Raw genomic sequence first — 22,502 nt, forward strand, 5'->3', positions numbered from 1 at the left:
AGCAGGAAAAGACAGCCCTGATGTGGTGACTCCTCATCTAAGACTTTACAAAGAGATGAGTGGAGAGTAGATACCTCAAGATGGCAGGGAGAAGGTGGGAACAAACTGGTAAATGGGTGCATAAGAAGAAACAGGTGGCACATCATCTAGTTAAATATGTTTTAATTTAAATAAGATTGGTTAGCAGCAAGTTGCTCTATGTGGCAATTTGGTCAAAGCAACAATAGGGGCAGAAATAAATCCTCCCAGTCATAGTTTATTCTTTGTCTTAGTACTAATAATTATAATGCAACAGAAAATAATCTTCAAAAATTATATACGTCTTTAATAATTTTTCATGAAATTAACTTAAATGTACAATGAGAGTTATGATAATGTAAGACTCCACAACACTCACAACTGAGTCCGCAAACTCAGATGTACAGGAAATAGCTCACTTTTATATATTTGAATCAGTTAACTAATCTTCAATCTCAGTTAATCTGGGGACCTTCCTCACCCAATCTCTCTCCTCCAAATGGTGCAAAGCTTCCATGATCCAAAGAAGAAAAGTCCATAGAACCAGAAAATTGGAAGATGGAGGATACCACTAGTGTTTTAGCACTTAATAATGCTGATTAAAACCAAGACACCCATAGGCTACATGGTCCACTCAATGTCACAAACTGTGACTAGAGAGTGGGGAGGTCTCTAGTGAGACTAGGGTCCAGTGAAGTGGGTCACTTCTCCCAAGGTGCATACACAACCACAACCTGAAGCTGGCTCCCTCCCCAGGATACCAACACAAAATGATGTACAGCTCTCTGCTGCTCATGGGAAACCAGGCACACATCCCTGATCCCTACCTGAATGTCATTTAATAAGTACAAGAGAAGGAAATGTGATTGTTGAAGAATTTTAAATTACTGAAGGTGATCTATGTCTTTTATTCCTTGTACTTTCCAATCAAACATAAAAATATTACTATATAGGCAGAGGGGTCATCATTGGCTTTAAATATTTTATTTAATAAGTTAGAGAGAAAAATACAAACTTTTGAAAACTGACAGATTTTATCTCTGTTATATTTTTATATTTCCCTTTTTTTGTTACAAATGCATCATCATAGAATACCCAAAATATATAGAGCTAAGAATATATATCCATAATTCTACCTACCCAAGGACAATTACTGTTAACACTGTTATGTATGTCCCTCCACATTTGATTCTGCTCATATTTGTAACAGCTTATATTGAGTGAATACTTATATGTTCCTGGAATACTCTGCATGCTCTTATATTTTTCAAATACTTATAATCTTATGAAGTAAGTGTTGTTATTATCCCCGTACATCAACAATAAACAGTGACTACAGCATCACAACAACAAACAGTGACTACAATAATCCTTGGGGGAGTGTGTATCTGATTTCCAGAGTTGCCACATTATATAATTAAAAATGTCTAGTTTTCAACAAAAAAGTTCTGATACATTCAAGGAAACATGAAAGCATAACTTTAATGCTCATATATATGAAAAAAATAATTGATGGAAATTGTCTTTGAGCAAGCCCAGACGTTGGATTTACCAGACAAAGACTTTAAATCAGCTGTTGCAAATATGTTTAAAAAATTAGAAAAAGAAAAAAAAAGCCATCTAAACAATTAAAGGAAAGTATGAGAAGGGTAGAGAATACACATAGAGAATATAAATAAAGAGACAGAAATTATAAAAAGGAGCAAAATGGAAACTTGCTCATTGACACCACTCAGGCAATGCTGAACTGGGATAGAAGCACAACTGTTGGTTATTGGAGCCCATGATTTTTAGCCACTGTCTATATATTCACCCACATTATGCACACACACATACCCACACATATATACATAGAAATATAATTTGTTTCTTTCTAAGAAATCTGATAAAAGTTTCGAAACCTAATTTGATTTATTAGTTAAATCTGGCAATTGCTAGATATTCCTTTTATTGCATTTTTTCCTATACAGGTGTATATACCCTTACATTCGCTCTGACACAATATAGAACAGGAATAATTGACTAAAATTGATTTGAAAAGTAAAGGTGAAAACTTACATAAAAATGTTACCACTTTAAGTTCAGGAAAAGGTGACAAAACCACAATATAGTTTCCTATGTGAATGAAAGCCAATGAATATGTAGTTTAACCTTTCTATCAAATCGTTTTGATAGCCAACATATATTTGAAAGAAATTTTATTTCCCTAAATAGTTTTTGACCAAATTTTCTAGGATCCAGATCACTTATAAACAAACATAATAGATAACTGAAGGAAACATTGAAGAAAGTCCATTCTCTGTGCTTTTTCTTTTCTTTATGGAAATTACTGATTCAGAAGCTCTAAGGGATCTAGAGGCTGGGCAAAAAGCAGCAGCTCAAAGCTTTTATCAGTTTCATAGGACTTAGAGAAACACGTTTGGAGTTAAGGACAGCCAAAACCAAACCAAACCAAACTAAAAACAAACAAAACGCAGGACTTCATCTCACACAATTCTGCAGAAGACGACATTGCAGAGAAATGAGCAAAACTTTTTGCACTATTTTTCACCTTGAAACTTTCATGATTGTGAAACCACATGGAATGCTTTGTCTTTGCCTTTTAGCAGTTTAATTAGGATGTGCCTAAGTGTGGCTGTTTTTGTATTTATGCTGCATGGTATTCACAAGTTTTCCTGATTGTGATGGGGTAAGTCCTGGAAGCAAGAGTCCTTCCTCTAACTTAGAAAAGATAAGGAAAAAGGAAAATAAAGTCAGAATTTGATGAAAAGCCTACCAACACTAAAGCAGTTCATAGCTAATGACGTCTTATTTTCAATGAGGTGCTCAGGAAGAACATCTACAGCGAAAAGGTGTTACTGGAGGTATAAATCCTTGGAGAAAAGTATAACATCATGAGGAATTAAAAAATGCACTAACCAGGGATGAGTGAAAGGACCCCACAGCTGCCCTGAAGGTGCAGATGATGGGAGAACCTGAGTCTGGAATGACTCTGACAGCAGCTCTTCACTTCTCTCCAGCATGACTCAGCATCCCAGGAATGGGTACCTCAGTGGGGAAAATGCAAGGCAGGGAGGGAGATTCTACAGGGAGGTGGATTATAAGCCTTCATGAGAATGAAGTTGAAAAGGTGAGGTGAGAGGCAGGAGAAATACAGCCCAGAGAGGATGAAGGCCTAGAGAATGTAAGGAATCAATTTCAGCAGGTTAAGAGTGGGTTATGGTACACGGCGCAAGGGCAAAGAAAGGGGGCTGTTACCATGGCAGAGAATTTCAGATCTGTTTCTTTCAAGGTGGAGCCAGCCTGGGTAATGGCATCATCTGTGGTGTGGCCATGCCATTTGAAGACAAGAGACATCAGGGGGAAGTTATTACTGGAGCTGATATCATGTCATTAATGAGGCATGAATGTGGAGGCCCTAGTAACTCTGGCGCTGGCAAGGGATGAGGTGGAGGCAAGAACGCTGAACCCGGGTGGCATCCCCAAACAAGAGAGGAGCAGTGAATTGAGGAGTAAGCCATGGCACCGCTGGAGAATACAGAGGGATCATCACGTGATATGGGATTCTCAAGAGAGAAGTGGGAAAGACGATGATGCACTATGCTGACACTGTTTGCTGGCAGCCAGGAGGAAGAAACTTTCCCTCCTTCCTCCAAGGTGGGGGAAGAAGTCAGGTGCGGAAGCAGCCTCCAGCAAACCTTGGGGTTTCTGTAAAAGTGTGATGGCTGAGGGAGCAGTTTAGAGAGGGTAAGGGGTTTCAGGAGATTTCCGTAAAATAGAGTGCTGGGCTTAAGGAGATGGTGGGGTCTCAGAAACAGGTGACCTGGATAGGGGAGAGGACTGGAAAAGGGGGCTGTCAGGATCCCAACTGAGGTGGGCATCCTTTGTCCCTGATCCTGAGGGAGGCGAGTGGGAAACAAACACGAAGGATTGAAACCAACTCCCGGATCATTATTTTATCTCATTAACCGCATACAGATTTTTAGTTCTGTTTCTCTTTCTGAAAAAATGTCGTATCTACTTCTGAACTCCTTTCAAGAAACTAATAAATTGTTCTGTTTTTCTAATTTATGGTGATGGTCCAAAATCTTCTCCAGATATAAGAAAACACATGGAAATGTCCTTCTGAGCACTGGAGATTGTACCTGTGTTTGCAAAGAAAGATTCGGGCTTTCTGTATAATTTAAAAGTATTAAATCGATCTATCAAAGTGCTAAAAAATAAGTTGAGAGATTTAGAGCTGTTTTACACAACAAAACACATAAAGAGTGGGAAACGTTTCCCTATTTAACTCAAGGTAAATTAGTATGCAGGTCTAGGTTGACATTATGAGACATTTGTAAGAGATTATCGTTACTTTTGCCTTTAAGTGAAGTAGTTGGTCTTTAAGACTTTATCATAAATGTTATAAAACCTAATGGTTTATATAATTAAAAATCTCAATTCAGAAATTATAAGATACTGTGTACTTGGCACTATCGATTCAATAAATCAAAACAACCAAGCCCATACATTAGAATTTAAATATCTTACCTTTTTCCATTTTAGTGATTGAGTCAAGCTATGGAAAACACAGTCTCATTGTTTTCATTTAACATTTGAAATATCACCAACCCCTGGTAGAAAAGTGCTAAATTAGTCTGCCAGTTCTAGAGATATGCCAAAACAGATGTTGGCATTTTCTTGTTATATAAACAATAATTCTAATGTGTTTATATCAATAGATTTTCTCTTTCTTTCTTTTCTTCCTAACTTGCAGATTGTCTTTTATGGAATTTAAGAGTGTTTGATGTTAAATTATCCACTTCTGGGGCTTTGACCAGATGGAAGGGAAGGACAGTAAGGCAAGATGGTTGCTGATCCTGGTAGCTAGTGGGAGGGATGGTCAGGGATGCTGAGGTAAAAACAGGTGGGAACTGATGGGGATAGAATAGAGGCATCCAAAGAATTCCCAGAACCCAGGGTGCCTAGACACCAAGTACGTTTGGCTCTACAGTGCTCCCCACCCAGCATTTAAGGATTGTCTATTCCTTAAACCTCGCAGTTCATGGTCTTTCCCACATTACTCAACCCCACCCCCAGCATCCTTGCCTTCTCTCTCTTTCCTCTTCTCTTTACTCTGCCTCTTGACACTTGCATTCTGTGTTTAAGTGAACAAATGAATTTGCAGTAGATCAATTCAGTCTAATGGCTATCTTATGGTCATCAGATATGGGATAAAAAAATGAGATTGCATCACCCACTTTGGAAGGCTCTCCTGGTCTTTTGGAGTCATGAGATACAGTCTAAGTTAGACCTGGTCCTCTCTGGGTGCCCCTCCCAGAAACCTCTCAGGCAGAACAGCTCCCTTCTGTCTTTTCTTGATTTGCTCTCCTGGTCATCCCTAAGCTGAGACCAGCACTGTGGACCCTCATAATGCTGATGCACCAGAAATCTGACCTGGGAGGAGGGGAGAAGAGTGACTGATAGAGGATTTGCCTCTGCCATTCAGGACTCGTGAGACCTGTGTGCCATCAGGGTGTGGGCAGCCGCCCCTTATGGGACAATAAAAATCCACTCTGATTAGAACATCAACCTTAGCCTCCTCCTCTCGAAGCTTCAGTCATGGACCCTGGCTCTTTCTAGGGTAATCCAGTATGCATATATGTCCTTTCCTTTCCTAGGTCTTCTCCAGCTGTCATAGCACAATGTAGAATCCATTACACTAACCCTGTCATGGTCCGATGGTCTTCCTTGATCTGCATCCCACATCTGTCCTCAGAGCAGCTCCACAAGGGACTCACTGCTTGTTGGACACGTCTGCATGACACATAGGCCATGAGAGGAAATCTGAACATTTTTTGATAGATATTTCCTAATTGAATAGCTCCCAGTACTTAAGTTTCTAGAGTGAAATGTGAACTTCATGTCTTTGGATAAGAAATTGAATGGGGCTTTAATTTCACCCCAGGATGGAGCCTCATCACTGCAGATGTAATCAGGCTTAAGGGCAGAGGTGTGAAATGTCAGATCTTTTGCTGGGGTGACCAGATGTCCAACTAGAGTACAGACATTCTTTTATGAATAAACTCTCAAGACCAACACAGATGTCCTGGTAATTACTCTACAGACACTGACAAAAGGCATCCAAAGATGTCACTGACTGGTTTTGTATGAGAATGCAAATTCAATGAGGAATGACATCCTTAAAAGAAAAGAGAAGAAGAATCTGAAGTGAGCATGAGTCCAGTGGATATGGTTAGAATTGGCCTCTAATGTCAGGAGAAACAAGAGAAAAGGAACAAAGAAAACAAAGTAAATCCTTAGCCAATAGAGATTTAATAAAAACAGGAAAAGTAGAGAATGCCAATTTTTACAAAATTAATATATCATAGAACTTTTGAGGTTGACATAGTCGTGGGTAAAGGATGCTCAGGAGACATAATTTATTTAGACGTGCAACATTTCCTAGATATGAAGGCCTTTTGCTAACTCGCTCGCAAGAGACTAAGGAAGATGCAGTTCATAGAGAGCTAGGCAGGAGCAGCTGCCTGTGAGGGGGAAGAAGAGTCTGATTGAACAGCCAGTTCCTAGAGTACGAAGGTGAGGAGTGAGAAGTCACTGGGGTTGTCATGATGGATGGTGTCAATGCACTTTCTAACGACCTGGGGGAGGGGACAGGCTTCAGGGTGGCCAAGCCTGCTAGGAGCAGAGCTGTGTTTCAGAGAGAAGGGACCACGGGGAAGAACAGAGAGGATGCCTAGATCCCAGTACATCGTAAGGGAACGCATAGGTGATTGCAAAATAACCAACCATGTATCGATGCACGTGGGAAGGCATCCTCTAAGCCGTGGTCCAGGCTGGAGCATCTCTATCAGTTCAACCTCCCAGGAGAAGCTCCTGGCCTCAGTGAGATCAGCATTTGGCACCACCTGGGAAAAGTGTCCCCGTGGTTAGGAACAGCAAGAGGACTGTGGTTCTATTAAGAAAGGAAGAATCTAGAAAAAAAGCCAAATGCTCAGAGCAAGACCAGCCTCCATCAGTTATGAGGTCCATGTCTGGCTTTGCTTCTGAGTGGCTTTTTGACCTGAATAAATCTGAGGGAATCTGAAAAACAACTTGTACCAGCAAAGTGCCTGGAGCAGTAGAAATGAAGACATCCCTGCAAGTCTCAGCTTGAAGTGAAAATACACTTTGTGCCTGAATTTGCCAACCTGACTATGCTAATAGGCGTCGGAAAGCTCTGTGCTCCTAGCTTGGGAAGTGCCAAGGAGAGGAGACTAATCCACAAACTTTTATTAATTCTGGAGACGCAGCACTGATACAAAGAAGTAAAGGATTCAATTTCCTGCTCTCAAGAGGATCGCAGAGCAGCTAGGAAAAATAGACCCTAGGAATGAATTATTCCTCCGTGGTCAGAGTTACGCCCCGTTAGCGTGAGCTGTGCAAGATAGGAAGCCTGGGCAGTCGGGGTGGGTAACTGGGAGCTTCAGTGTAATTTCCCACACTATTTGGTCTTAGGGGTGAATTCAGGTCTAGGGGATATTTCACATTTTCATAATTTGAGAGATTATGCTCACATAGTCTGAAACATTTTTTCCAAACCTTTGTTACATTATATTCAGTATTTTTTCAAAATTATTTAACTTATCATTTACCATACAAAGATTAGAGAAGAAAAACTGTAAAAACCCTCAATTGTACAAAATATCAGAGTATATACTGCGTATGTATATTGGCTTTTAAATCTTCCAAAGTGTACTTCGGGCCCTTAAAAAATAATACCCTCAAAATAATCTGGCAAGTTGTGAAAGGGAACTATGATTGTCCATTCGTGGGAATGAAGATTGTTCAGCTGAGTGGGTGGGCACAAGCGGGACTGCCTGGGCTCAACCTCTCCCTCTGCCACTTACTGGGACCTTAGGATGTTAATTGACCTCTCCATGCCTTAGTTTTCCCTCTGCAAAATGGGGATAATTATAATACCTATAGGGACATGCTAATGATTCATTGAGTTGATATATATATATATATATATATATATATATATATATATATATATATATATATATATCACTTAGAAAAATTCCTGGCCAGGTAGGAATGTAATTTCAACAAAAGTAAGTTACTATTACTATCATTATAGTAATAATTGAGCGTAAATGTAAATAATATTTCAAGGAGTAATATTTTACCAAAATGTCCTTGTGGCAGCTGGGAGCTTGTACAATTAAAAAGAAAAAAAATACGCAGCTTTGAAGAGTGGAAGCATACTAGAAAAGCAGGAACAAACACATGTCAATAAAACTTGGGCAATGATATAACCTTGGGAGTCTTTAAGGGCTCTACAAAATCATAAACAAGTTATAATTCTCTGTGGCAGAGTTGTCAATATCAAGGAAGCCATTTAGATTCTTCATTGTTCTGTGAAATACAGAGTAACCTGTCAGAGCAAAGCCATTTCCTGCCCTCCAGTGATGGAAGGACTTGTTCAAACACATAATATTCATAGAGCTCTTAGGAAGGAAGGCTTTCTCTACAACTAAGATAACACTGTCGTAATTAGTGGGTATGCCGCCAAAGAACCGTGTGAGATACTTTAATTCATTGAGAAATTATAGATAAGATAGCTGTGCTCAATGAGTCAAGATTGCTAATTATCTTAGACTCTGCCCTTGAGATCATCAGAAAGACATGAGTGCTTAAGGCCAGGTAGATTTGATTTGATTTTAGTTTAGTTTGGCTTTTCTTTTGTCTTTTTTTTTTTTTTTTTTGACAAAAGAGATGATGGAAGTTGAGAGTTTAGCAGCTGTTGGGTAAATAAATGACATTTATATAGATATATTTTACATGTTTATGTGCTTTTTCTGGTTTTGAGGAGGAAGGCAGGTACTGTGGGGGAATCTGGGCAGCCCCCGGGTGCTGAGGATGGGAATACTGGCAAGGAGCGCTGACACAGTGATGGGTCTGTTTCCCGCTCAACCCTGGAAGTGAGAGCCCAGCTGATGTGATGCTTTGGGGCCGGCTCTGGAATGAACTCTCTCCCATGAGAGACCTGTGACTCTTTGGGGAAATTAAAATCAGTTTAGCCATCACAGTGAAGAGTGGTGGGGAGAATACTGTCTCCCTCGCTGTGTGCGGGCCCAGAGCTCTCCGTCCCCTGAGCCCTGGGTCTTGGGAACGAGAGCAGTGCCCTGGGCAAGACCCCTGCCTTTCCCCTGGGCGGGGGGGTGTCGAGTGGTAGCAACCGCAAGAAGAGGCAGCAGTGGGAGGTGCTGATCTCAGGGACGGCAGTGGGCCCAGGTGAGGAGAACGGGACCCCTTCCTGCGGTGTGGCCACGGGTGCGCGTCCTGCCCTTGGACACGGCCCCGGGCTCCCGAGGTCCTGGGGTGCAGGTGGCCGTGGGCCGAGCACCTGCGGAGCACCTGAGGGGCAGGCGAGGCCGAAGCGCGGAGCCCGCAGGTGTCCATCAGCTGCAGGAGCACATCTGCTCCAGCCCACCTGCCGCGCGTCACCTCCCAAAGGTACCCGGGCCAAAGAGCGCTCACAGCTAAACCTGACGTGCCTAGAAACGGGCGCGAGCGAGCTCCGCATGCGCGAGAGGACAGCCTCGCATCGCCGTGTGCAGTTGGCGGCAGGAGCGTGGGACGGTGTGTGCGTGATCACGACAGCACAGCCGCCGCACGTGCAGTGGGAGGGCCTGGAAACCCCTTCAGAAACGCCAGCGCCACGTGGGAAATGCCTGGCTTGAGGACGGCCAGCAGGACGGCGGCATCAGGCATCTCAGTAAGTTCCACAACTGCCCGCACCCAGATGTGATCGGCCTTCATCGAGAGATACCCAGATTCGGTGCTTTTCTCTTTCCTTCTTCCTCCTCCCATTCATCCGCAGGTCCCTGTCCTCGCAAGAGGGAGACCGCGTGCCAGATCAGGTCGACTGACTGCATCCAAACGCCTCATCCCTGGGGAGGGACCGGCACCTGCTCCGATAAACGTAATTCAGCAAAATCATCCCTTTGACAGCAGCCTAATTTAAATACAAACCTACTCCTTCATAGGAGCAATCTCATCGGAAGATGCCTTCCTGAAAACGCAAACCTCTGTCTAAAGTTATGCAAAACTGGAATTCGTGAAGCTGGGGTGACTGCTGGCTCCCGGCTAGCGGGCCACTCTGCGGGCTGCTGTGGGCACAGGAGCGGCGAGGGGCTGTCAGATGCGGGGCAGCCGGGCCTCTGCTCGCAGCCCTGGGTGCCTGGAAGGAGGAGAGGCGTCAGGCTCTGGTGTGAAGTCGCCGGGACCAGGGAGGAGGAGACGCCTGAGAGACCCTGCGGCCTCTTTCCCGGGAGGCGGGGACCGAGCAGAGGAAGGTCAGGTGTCACAATCAGCAGCCCTACGTCCAGGCCAAGCAGAGAGTATTAGTTGGTGAAAGCCTGAGACGCTGCTTGGGGCAGTTTGCTGGGAGGCCAGGAGGAAGCAGAGTTTGAGGGGACAGAGCGTTTCTGTGGAGCCAGGTGAGAGGAGAGAGAAGTTAGAAAGGTCAGGAGGGACCCGCCACGGACGGCGCTGGGAGCCTTTGTCAAAAACACAAACAACGCAAAATGAGTGGCCTTATTGTTTTGTTTGTTTTAAATTGTGCGGCTCCTTTCTTTTTAAAATAAAATTTTTGTGAAGCACAATTAGAACAGTTAAGAGTGGAGCTGGTACGGCGAGGCGTAGAGAGACCTTCTTCCGAGCTCTCACCCATGGCCAGGGCCGCAGGTACCGTCCAAACTCCCAACCACACGGCTGCCCTGGGAAGAATCAGCGCCTGGAAGACATCACCGGGAAGGGATGGTCCTTTCATAGACCCGGAGGCAACAAACGCAGCACAGCTAGGGAAAACGGCTTTGTGATCTAGAGGGAGAGAAAGAAGGAGGGAAGATAGGTGTGCTGAGAACACGGAAGGCCCCTTGGGCAGGGGCTGGGCTTGTGTTGGGCCCTGAATCCTTGGCAGTCAGCAAATATCAGGTTGCCAGGCCTGGAGACCAGGACGCTCACCAGGGTGAGCTCTCAGTGCTTAGAAAATAGCCAGCCGTCCTGTTTATCTTAAAACCCATCACTGTGAACTTTACAATGTGGTCAGGTTATTTTCTGGAAGCTTTTCAGAAAACAAGTTTCAGCAGTGTAATAAAATGAAGCTGGGACCTGGGTAACAGCAGGTCCTCTTCTGGGACTGCATGAGATGCTGCAGCTTGTGGAAGTGGTCCTTTGTGGGGGAAGGCCACCATCATTTGGAGTCAACAATGAGTTGTTATCCAACCGAGGAGGACACAGAGTTTTACCCACTTGGCCCAAGTTTAATCCCACTAATATATATATATATATATATATATATAAAGATTAGATGTTGGGAAACAAAGGAGAGCAAGGGATTTAGGGCAAAAACCCAGAGCCCGTCTCAATCCTACATTCATCCTTCCAGAATTGGACATAGATATTTACAAAACTTTGACAGCCTGAAGCAGCAAACCAAGATAATGTGTCTGTCTCAAATGCATACATTAGAAAGAAGGTTGCGATTTTTGTCTCTTTTGAGAAGTTTATTGTGTCTGCTAAATAACATTGGATTTTCTCCTTTGTGATAGGTCGGGTTTTGAGGAGAGAAACTATTTGCTGTGGGAAAGCTGCCTACATTGCTTTTGTATCACCTCCAAAGTACTGTGACCAGTGTGTCCTAGACCTAAGCCTCCCATTTCCCCGCAGCTCACTCTGCTAAGACTCAAAGAATAGCTTTAAGAAAATAAAAATAAAAACAAATTCAGAAAAAGTTTGGCTACCTAACACTTTACGCCCAAAATGTTTATGAAAAAATGCCTAACGCCTCTTCAACTAAGTTGTATTAAAACAGAAGATTTTTGGGCTTCCCTGGTGGTGCAGTGGTTGAGAGTCCGCCTGACGATGCAGGGGACATGGGTTCATGCCCCGGTCCGGGAAGATCCCACATGCTGCGGAGCGGCTGGGCCCGTGGGACGTGGCTGCTGAGCCTGCGCGTCCGGAGCCTGTGCTCCGCAGCGGGAGAAGCCACAACAGTGAGTGGCCCGCGTACCGCAAAAAAAAAAAAAAAAAAGAAGATTTTGCTAATTAGCATTAAGGCAGACAGTACTGAGCTTATATTGATGAAAGCTTCTTGCTTTCCATGTTTAAATTACTGGTGTTTCATTGACTCACACAGTTGAAATGAAGAGTTAGCAAAGTCTCAGGAGAGTGACCTCAGGTAGATTACTAATTCACGTTTAGGTATATGAAACTTTTGAATTTCCTGTGTATTCTCTTTCTGTAACACAGCAGATACCAACATTTGCTGTTAAGAGTTGTTCCATTTATTTTGGACACTCGGAAAAGCCAAGACATTTTTCAACAGATTCACATGAAGGCTCATTTAGACCCAAATTCTGTTGTCAATAGCTCTTCCAGCACCCATGGCAGCTGTGAGCCTCTGGGACCATCTCCCTTAGACAGACAGCACCATGAGAATTCTAATCCAAGGGAGACTGTGCTGACCTGGAATATATTTCTCTTCAACCTTCCACCAATGAACACATGTCAAAAACTGGCCCATGCTGAATAAATATAGTCAATGTAAAATTAAAATGCAGAGTTGAGATTGCAAGGGATAAAAAACACCACAGGTGCCTAAAATGAGAGGGGATTTAAATACAGAGCCTGAGTTGGCATTGATTATATTGTACATGGGATATCAGAAACAGATATTGTCTTAATACTAGGTGTTCAATGTCCCTGCAGGGACAATATTCTCTTGATCTGAGTGGAACTGGAAATAAACTTTTTATAAAAGGACAGAATATAAGGACTTGAAAAACCTCTGCTCACTCTTTAGGGATCCAGTGCCCATGTGGAGCTCTAGTTGTAAGCTATGTTTAGAAAACAGAAACCCATGAGAAAACAGAAAATCCAGCCTGTAATATGCATTGGTTTGGGGTTCTTAATTCATACTACATGCAATCGAAGAGATTAGTACAGAAATTATTGTTAGAAACTAGTCTAGGGCTTCCCTGGTGGCGCAGCGGTTGAGAGTCCGCCTGCCGATGCAGGGGACACGGGTTCGTGCCCCGGTCTGGGAAGATCCCACATGCCGCGGAGCGGCTGGGCCCGTAAGCCATGGCCGCTGAGCCTGCGCGTCCGGAGCCTGTGCTCCGCAACGGGAGAGGCCACAATAGTGAGAGGCCCGGGTACCAGAAAAAAAAAAAAAAAACAAAAACTAGTCTATATAAAGTCTGCCATGGACCTACCAAAACATGGCTTAAAAGCAAAGCCTCAAAAGAATCAGATTGATCTAAAGTAACTTAACTGAATGCCAGAACTGAAGTCCAACACTCTATAAAGGAATATTAAAAGATAAAAAACCGAATCAGCATCATAAAATGACAAAATAAAATAAAACTCATAATTTCTAAGAATCATTCAAAAGTACTAAGCATACAAATAAGAAGGAAAATATGACCTCAAACCAGGAAAAAGAGCAATAATTAGAAATGAGAAAGATACTGGAATTAATTACCAGACAATGTTAAAGACCTATTATAAATATTCTTCGTAGACTCCAGAACATAAAGGAGAACATGAATACAATGAAGAAAGAAATGTAAAAAAATTTAGAAGACCTACATGGAATTTTCAGATTTGAAAAATGCAATACCTGTGGGGACTTCCCTGGTGGCGCAGTGGTTGGGAATCTGCCTGCCAATGCAGGAGACACGGGTTTGAGCCCTGGTCCCGGAAGATCTCACATGCCATGGAGCAACTAAGCCCGTGTGCGCCACAACTACTGAGCCTGTGTTCTAGAGCCCGTGAACCACAACTACTGAGCCCGTGTGCTGCAACTACTGAAACCCACGTGCCTAGAGCCCACGCTCTGCAACAAGAGAAGCCCACACACCGCAACGAAGACCCAACATAGCCAAGAATAAATAAATAAAATGAATAAATTAAAAAAGAAAAATGCAATACCTGAAATTCAAAATTTATAAGCCAATTACCCACTGCAGAAGAAAAAACATACTAATAAAAATTATCCCAAATGAAACAAAAAGAGAAGAGGCTGTAAAAGAAATAACAGAACGCTGTTGGCTGGTATGAAGTGGTTGTTTATAATTGCAGTCTCAGAGGAGAGGAAAGGAAGGGGAGAAAAAAGTATTTGAAGAAATAAGTGGCCAAAATCTTTCCAAATTTAGTATAAATGATAAACCTACAGATTCAAGAAGGTCAGCAGAACCCAAGCAGAGGAAAAATGAAGACAATCACACCAAGGGACATCATAATCAAATTTTTAAGAGACTCTCTTAAAGCAGCTAGAGAAACAGACGCATTACATACAGAGAAACAAAGGTAAGATAGGAGCAGAATTCTTTCCAGAAACTATGTAAAGCAGAAGAATATGGAACACCATTTTTAAAGTACTGGAGGAAGAAAGCTATCAAGATAGAATTCTAACTTTAGCAAAGATATCTTTTATAAATAAAATAAAGGATTAAAAAATTTATTGGAGTATTTTTGATTTGCAATGTTGTGTTAGTTTCACGTGCATGGCAAAGTGATTCAGTTATACATATACATATGTTCATTCTTTTTCAGATTCTTTTCCTGTATAGGTTATTACAGAATACTGTATTGAGTAGAGTTCCCTGTGCTACACTGTAGGTCCCTTTTGGTTATCTGTTTTATATATAGTAGTGTATGTATGATATCACTCATATGTCAGAACCTAATTTTAAAAATGATATAAATGAACTTATTTACAAAATAGAAACAGACTCACAGATTTCAAAAACAAACTTATGGTTACCAAAGGGGAAACAGGGAGGTGGGGAGGAGGGATAAATTAGGAGCTTGGGATTAACATACACACACTACTATATATAAAGGATTTTTTTTCAGACAAAAGCTGAGAGAATTAATTACCAGTAGACTTGCATTAAAAGAAATGTTAAAGTCTTCAGGAAGAACAAAAATAACACTAGATGGAAATACGGATCTACATAAAATGAGGAGGCATGCTGGAAAGAGTATGTGGGTAAAAAATAAAAGATATTCTCATTTTTAAAACTCATCAAAAGAAAATGAGTGTTTGAGTCATAACATACTGAAGGGTTTTAATATGGGTAGAATAAAGAGGGATGACAATGGCACATAGGAAGTGAAGGTAGGAAATTCAAGTTACTGTTGTAGGTCTAGAAATAGGTCCACACGTATGTGCTCACATGTGACACAAAATTGTTGGTGATAAAACAAAATGGTATATAAGCACTTTAAGAACAAATGGACAGTTTTTTATGAATCTAAACATACACTCATCATGCAACTCAGTGATCCCTCCTAGCTACTCAGTCAAAGAGAAATGAAAACATATGTCCAACCAAAGACTTCACATGAATGTTGATAGCAGATTTATTAATAATGGCCCCAAACTGGAAATAACCCAAATGTCGGTCCACTAGTGGATGGATTTACAAACTGTTGTACATTCATACAATTGAACACTGCTCAGTATGAAAAAGGAATAAACTACATGTACACACAACAACAGGAGTGAATTTCAAAAGCATTACATGACATGAAAGAAACCACACACACACAAATTACACGATGTATAATTCCATTTATACAAACCTCTAGAAAGGGCAAAACTATGGTGACAGAGAGCAGAATAATATTTGCTGGAGGGTAGAAGGGGTGGTGAAGAAGATATTGATTGTAAGAAGCTCAAGGAAAATTTTTTGCATGATGTAGATGTTCTATATCTTGTGATGGTAGCTACATAAATACAAATAAACTTTTTTTACTGTTTCTTTTTTTGTTTGTTTTTTTTGCGGTACGCGGGCCTCTCACTGTTGTGGCCTCTCCCATTGCAGAGCACAGGCTCCGGACATGCAGGCTCAGCGGCCATGGCGCACGGGCCCAACCGCTCCGCACCATGTGGGATCTTCCCGGACCGGGGCACGAACCCGTGTCCCCTGCATCGGCAGGCGGACTCTCAACCACTGCGCCACCAGGGAAGCCCCCAAATAAACTTATTGAATTGTACACTTAAAGCTGTTGAATTTTATTTTATGTAATTTATAGCTCAAAAAATTGATTAAAATATCTAGTCTAGAATTAATATTAGGTGTCAAGGCAGAGGCAAATATCTCACAGTGAAGCCTCCACTGCAGGGAGCAAAAGTGTCTCTAACTGAAAATGGGCAGAGCTGGAGTGTGGACAAGGGCAGAAACCCTCCAATCTAGGTTTTCAAATGACTGCAGAGCAGAGAACTCCCTGTATCCTCTCCTGACCTGGAAGGATTTGTCTGAGCAAAAATACAAAAAAACCAGAAACAAACATAAATAAGAAAATATAACTTCAGTGGTGCTTGAACCATGGATTTATACAGATAGACAGATATAAGCAGCTTTATGGACATGTAATTGATATAAAAATACCTGTACGTATTTAATGTGTACTATTTTATGAGTTTTGACATATACAAATACCTGAGACACCATCATCATAACCATGGTAATAGACATAACCAACAACTTCCAGAGTTTCCTTGTGTCTCATTTAAAAAAAAAAATATATATATATATTTATTTATGTAATAATTTGTAACCTGCGATTTAGCCTCTTAAATTTTGCAGTGCACAGTACTGTACTGTTATCTGTAGGCACTGTGGTGTACAGCAGATCTCTAAAACTTATTCATTTAGCTAAACAGAAACTTTATAACAATTAAACATCTTCCCATTCCCCCCAGACCCAGCCCCTGGCAATGACTATTGTATTATCTGCTCTGTAAGATTGACTATTATTGATACCTCATAGAAGTAGAACCATGCAGTACTTTTTCCTCCATGATTGCCTTATTTCACTTAGTGTAATGTCCTCCAGGTTTACCCATGCTGTTGCAAATGGCAGGATTTCTATATCTGGAGGCTTCTTTTTTGAGGCTGAATAATATTCCATTGTATGAATATACCACAGTTTCCTTATCCATTCATCCGTCTATGGACACTTTAGTTGTCTCTGTATCTGGGCTAATGTGAATAGTACTGTGATGAACACAGAAGTGCAGATACCTCTTTGAGATCACTATTTCAATTTCCTTGGATATATACACCTAGAAGTGGGGTTGCTGGAGCATATAGTAGTTCTATTTTTAATTGTTTGAAGAACCTCCATACTATTTTCTATAGCTGCTACACCATTTTAAATACTCACAAAGAGTTGGGGTATTGGAACCCACAACGATTCCAATTTCTATTTCTCCACATCCTTGACAACTCTCGTTACCCTTTTCTCCCTTTTTTTTTTTAACCTTGTAACCATCCTAACAGGAATGAAGTGGTATCTCATTGTAGTTTTAATTTATATTTTCCTGGCAATGAGGTTGAGCATCTTTTTGTATACCTATTGGCCATTTGTGTGCTTTCTCTGGAGAAAAGTCTGAGTCCTTTGTCTATTTTTAATTGGGTTATTACTACTATGATTTTTTGCTGTTAAGTCATAGTAGTTTGTCCCTTGTCATAAACCTATGCATGTATGGTCAACTGATCTTTGACAAGGGTGCTAAGAATACGCAATGGGGAAGGGATACTCTACAACAAATGGTGTTGGTGAAGCTGGATATCCACATGCAAAAAAATGAATCTGGACTCCTACCTTACACCATACAAAATGGATTAGAAACTTAAACATAAAACCTGAAACTGTAAAACACCTAGAAACAAACATAGGGGAAAAAGTTCTTGACATTCATCTAAATAATGATTTCATGGATATGACACCAAAAGCACAGGCAACAGAAGCAAAAATAGACAAGTGGGACTACATCAAACTAAAAATCTTCTGCACAAGCAAAGGAAATGATCAACAACATGAAAAGGCAACCTACAGAACGGGAGAAAATATTTGAAAACCATATGCTGGAACCATTTCTTAAAGCAGTTAGTTTACCTTAACTCTCACTGAAACATCATTTAAAACTTTTCTGTAGTTCTACACAACATGCATACTAAGAATTTGGATACTGATTTCTTTTAAAAGAAAACTAGTGTTTTTCAATACTATTGTTTATTCAGTAAGTGCCATTTTTATATCTATAGTGACACATAATGTTAAAATTAGCTGACTTTTATAAGAGGAGTTTGGCCTTACAGAACATATATATTTCTAAATGCTTGCCAATAAGAATCAAAGTTCTTTACAAAAAATGCATATTTCTTTTTAATAGAGAGACATTCTATGTCATTGTTTCAAACTCTTCAAGGTCACAGAGTCTATCAAGGATTACAGTACTTTTAATGTCAAGCCCTTGTGAAACTCACTCTTGGCTTCATAGGAATTATGAATTGATGGGTTCATAGAAATTATACATTGATGAGAAATGAAATATGTAAGTCCGCAGAATTCTCTGAGAATGACATTTCTGAAATACCACTAAGGAAAAACTCTTTTGAATATTTAAGCCATGATTTGAAGATTTAGAAATACCAATTAGTAAACCGTTCAGCGGCAAATATATCGCACCAGGTTTGCACTCACCAGTGGCTCTGGTGGCTTCACAGCATCTTCACAGCATCCAACTTAGATAAAACAGAACTGAAGTTAAGTCACAACTTCAGGGGGGAAGCACTTGTACCCACATGTGGAAATTTATTAAAATCATACCAAATGTTAGAACCATTCTGGCATTCATTTAGTAAAGTTATATTAAAACATCAAGTTTTAAAAAGTGGAAATAATGGTAGGTATATTTGGGAAAGTAATTTTGAATAAAGATCTCTGGACCAGAATTTAGCAGATCCAGCTCTATCCCTAGACCAACCATTGTGAGATCCTGGACAAATACCTTAGTGTCAGTTTTTAATTTTTGCAAGTTCTTTGTATTTTTCTTTCAAAATATTCCTTCTCTTTTTGTTTTATGGTGCGCTTTCTGTATTTCTCTGAAGCAGTTATTTAGTTTTTACATAATTCCATTTTGCTCCCTGAATTGTCTCTGTAGTTCTTATTTTCTATTTGTTGCTTTCCATACCACCTTTCATGGTAGAGGTTTTCTTCAAATCTTGGGTCTTGATTGATTGTCTACTCATAGCCACTAGCGAGTCATAAATAGCTACTGGGAAGTTCTGTGGGTAGAGACAGGGCTTATTGAGTGGTGGGCTTCACCACAGGATAATCATGCAAGAGCCCAACTCTTTTGCTGAGCACACAGCAGCAGACCCAGTATTTACATGGAGAATTTTCAGTTGGGCATGTGTTCTCCAAGAGAAGAACTCTCCCAGCTCCTGCTTAGGCCATAAGGTCTTTCCCCTGTGCTTTTAGAGTTAAGCTAGAAAGGCACAGGGGTGACTCACCATTTTATAGTAGACTTTCATTCAGTTCTCCTGTTTTCATAATGACACTCATTCCTGCAGACACCTCTTGTCATGAATTCAGCATCTCTCCTATTCAACTACTTAGGGAATTGAAATGTCAATATTCTGCTGGTTCGGGATCTTGGTGTTTGTTTGACTGTGTACTGTGAGAAAGGCGATCTGGGGCTTTAACTATTTCTTGTACAGACTTCTAACCAGTCCCTCTGTTTCAACCCCACTCACACCTATTCTTGATTCCTGGACCTTCCTGGGGCTCTGTGGTGTGAATTCATTTGTTCTTTGCATCCTTCACTGCAGGTACCTGGCTATCAGCATCTTGAGTCTTTTAGGTCAGTTATGATTTAATCCATCTGCCTTCCACCTTCCAAATTTTGTTGATGCCTTCCAGGTATATCCTCTCTGGCTTTTGTTTTTAGAGCTTAACTGTCATCTTAAGGGCATTTGGAAGGCAGTGGAGACAAATGCATGTGATCAGTCTCAATATCTAACTGGCATCTTGAAACTCAATATGATAACTCAAAGATCCATATAACAATTGTAGAGAATAATATTCCGTATCCCTGTTTGTTGGAATTGGATGGTGAATTTATTTGAAAAACATTTATGACACTTGAATCTCTTTGAAGACATGTCCTTAATTTCCCCTTATGTCCTGTGAGTTCTGTTCCAGTTGTGAGATGGAACCATATATTGCTGTCTGTAGTGGGCTGAATGGAGTCACCCACAAATTCATGTCTATCCAGAATCTTAGAATTGATCTTGTTCAGAAATAAAGTCTTTCAGATGTAATTAGCTCAGGACCTAGTGGTCAATTCATCCTGGATTAGGGTGCACTTTAAACCTAATCACTGGTGTCTGTATAAAAAGAGAAGACACAGAGAAACAGAGGGAAGGAGACCTTGTGAAGATGAAGGGGGAGACTGGAGTGATGCTGTCAAAGAACAGGTGGGGCCACCAAAACCTGGAAGAGGCCAGGAAGGATTCTCTCCAAGAACTTTCAGAGGGAGAATGGCCTTGCTGACACCGTGGTTTCAGATTTTTGGCCTCCAGAACTGGGGTGAGAATAAATGTCTGTTGCTTTAAATGATTAAGTTTGTGGTAATCTATTACCAAAGCCTTAGGAAATGAAATACATTCCTTCAGATGTTGTTGTTTCCAACTCATTTTTAATTATTCAATTAAAATACTTGGTTTTGTTGTCAGAACTGTAAACACTGTAAGATTTAAGACAATATGCAAAGGTGAGAGTTCCTGTTCCTGGAATAGGTTCTGGAAGCTCCTAATTAAGGCAAAGTCAGGGATCCAGGATCAAGTGACCAAATCAGACTGTGTTGAGGCTGTGCACATCTTACTTTAGGCTGTGAATCTGAGCCATGTGTGTAAGCTGGGTTCCATCAAGGATCCAAGAGAACAGGAAATCCAAGTCCTAAGAGACAGAGCAACAGGCCTCCAAGAAGGCAGAGTGAAAAATCTCAAGGGGCTCAGAAATCAGGTCTTCAAGGATTGTTGGGTGAGGGCCACTGAGAGCCAGAAAAGTGATGCAAAACAGCCACCCTGAAATTCCTTGCTTACCTGAGGCAGCTACACCATTGTTTTGACCACGGGTAGAACAGGTCTGAGGAAGAGGTAGCTGAGGGTATCTTACTAGAGTATCTAGCACAGGCTAAGGAAAGCGGGAGGCTTTGGCAAACAGATGTTGTCAACTAGTTCAAGCATCTAAAACTAGTAAGGTAATTTGATAATATCGTATTATAATCTGTTGTATAATTACATGTATATGAGTGCATGTGTGGTTGAAAAAGCTTTGGAAAGGTAGGTTAAATATTTAATGTTTTCCTATGTGACTTATTTCTGTGACTGCCCATTCATTTTATAATAAGAAAAATAATGCCATTTCCATTTTGAAAGAAAAGCAACAAATGAGAAAAAATCAGCCTAATTCCAGAAAATAAATGCATGAGCTGCAGAAAGGTACTAAACAAACATTAAAAAGAGGAAAATAAGAACTTTTAATGAGCTGTGTAGGATATGAAAACATAATAACTCTCTGTGGGAAGGTTTAATGGACTGCTTTAGGGATTTATAATACTTTAATTTTTTTAGTCTTACTGAGCAAACCACAGCCATTCAAGTGAAATTTCATAAGATATTTGAAATGACTTAGAGGTTTGACTGCAGAATCTGGTGAAATGCATGGTTTAGATGTTTATGAACCATTGGTTCACAATGCGTATTGGTCTACGATATGCACACAAATCTCATCAGTCATGGTCAAGTACCAAATCCAAAATAACTAGTATCAAATTTACCTTCTGTCATTACAGCATCCTTCTTAATGGCCCAGGACCAGTAGCCAACTGGAGCAGTAGACAGACTGCCAAGTGAAAAGGTGGGATTCCTGGGCAAACTGTGTCCTAAGTACGTAGACATCCATATGTAAGACCTGGAAAAAATTCTATGGAATTTCTTTTGTTTGTGTCTCTTTTGCCCACAAAGTAGGAACAGGTTTGGTGCCCTTTCTTCCATATCTTGGATTTGTGGCTGGGACTGAAAAGTCATCAGGGAATACAAATGGAGCCACATTGCTGCCCTTGGAATCTGGGAGGACCTCTCTGGGCACATTCTCCATTTATTGGTTGACACACACTTGACAGTGGTAGCTGGGAAGCCAAGGCAAAGCGATTTCACTACAAATTTCCTCTCTAGGGCCATTTAGATGGTCCTCATTTTTCCAACCACATTTTTAAATGGTCTTGAATGCAGCATTCTATTTGGCATTTGGGAGATTTTTCATATATATTTTTAGAATGAATTTAGGAAGTAACCTATTACATTTTGGTGGCTTAAGTATTATAACCTATCATTTTACTAATAACAACCTCTAAAAAGAATACATTTATTTAAAAAATTGGTGGCATCTTAAAATGCATGTTAGATAGGGATCTTTTCTTGCAAGTTCAAGGGCCCCCATCTCAGACTTGTGAGAGCAGAAATTTGTCAGTTCCAAGTTTCCAGAGCCTGGTGTTGCTGCCCCGACACACACATGCCTGCATGATTCTCTTGCCATCTTTCTTGTAGCGTCTCTGGCAGCTATAC

Source organism: Aethalodelphis obliquidens, unplaced genomic scaffold (genome assembly GCF_003676395.1).
Source record: "Aethalodelphis obliquidens isolate GAN/ISIS:26980383/991018 unplaced genomic scaffold, ASM367639v1 scaffold29, whole genome shotgun sequence".
Lineage (NCBI taxonomy): Eukaryota > Metazoa > Chordata > Mammalia > Artiodactyla > Delphinidae > Aethalodelphis > Aethalodelphis obliquidens.